We start from the raw sequence: 1,361 nt of genomic DNA, 5'->3' as shown, positions 1-1,361 counted from the left end.
AAAAGATGGAGGATGATGATTGGGAGCTCCTTGACCGACAGGTTTTAGGTGTCATACGATTGACCTTAACAAATAACGTGGCGCATAACGTGGCGGATGTCAAAACTACGGAGGAGATGATGACCATTCTATCAGATATGTACGAGAAGCCATCAGCAAACAATAAAATACATCTCATGAAGAAGTTATTCAACTTGAAGATGGGAGAAGGTGCTTCGGTGGCAAAACACATAAATGAATTCAACACAATTGTCTCCCAGCTGACATCGGTGGACATCAAATTTGATGATGAGATTCGGGCACTTATTCTTCTGGCGTCTTTACCAGACAATTGGGAACCGATGCGGGCAACGGTTAGCAACTCTGTTGGAAAAGGAAAACTACAACTCAATGATGTTAGAGATCAAACCTTGCTGAAGAAGTTCGCAGGAAAGATTCGGGTGAAGCAACATCATCGAGATCTGCTCTAAATCTTGATAACAGAGGGAGAGACAGGAGTGATGAAAGGAGTTTCAACCGATGGCGCGGTAGATCCAATTCTAGAAATGGAAAAGACAAACATTCTTGAAAAGAATATGAAGTGCTGGAGCTGTGCAGAGAATGGTAACCTGAAAAAGAACTGCAGATCAATGAAGAATAATGCCAATGTTGTCACTGAGGAAGTACAAGATGCTCTGCTATTATCCATGGAAAGTCCTGTTGATTCTTGGGTTATGGACTCGAGAGCTTCGTTTCATACCACCGGTGATGGCGATGTATTTGATAATTACATCGCTGGCGATTACGAAAAAGTTTTCCTGGCTAATGGAAAACCCTTGGAAATTGTTGGTATGGGTGATGTACGGATGAAGATGTCAAATGGATTGGTCTGAAAATCAACAAAGTCAGACATGTACCAAAATTGACACGCAATCTGATCTCGGTGGGATAGCTCGATGATGAAGGCCACAATGTGACCTTCGGTGATGGTTCCTAGAAAGTGAACAAAGAAGCCATGATTGTTGCTCGAGGAAAGAAAACTGGAACATTGTATATGACTTCCAGTTGCAGAGACACATTAGCAGCTGTGGATGCTGGAGCCAATTCAAGTCTATGGCATTATAGACTTGGACACATAAGTGAGAATGGAATGAAGATGTTGGTGTCAAAAGGAAAGCTACCAGAATTAAAGACTGTTGAACACCAACTATGTGAAAGCTGTATCTTTGGAAAGTAGAAGAAGGTGAGCTTTTAAAAGGCGGTAGAGAACCGAAAGCAGCAAAGTTGGAGCTGGTTCATACTGATGTATGAGGACTATCTCCTGTGAAATCCCTTGGAGGCTCGAGATACAATGTCACATTCATTGACGATTCGAGTAGAAA

The sequence above is a fragment of the Primulina huaijiensis genome, chromosome 12, assembly GCF_012295235.1.
Source record: "Primulina huaijiensis isolate GDHJ02 chromosome 12, ASM1229523v2, whole genome shotgun sequence".
In the NCBI taxonomy this organism is placed as follows: Eukaryota; Viridiplantae; Streptophyta; class Magnoliopsida; order Lamiales; family Gesneriaceae; genus Primulina; species Primulina huaijiensis.
The sequence above is the reverse complement of the archived record's forward strand: the minus strand, read 5'-3'. Positions refer to the sequence as shown.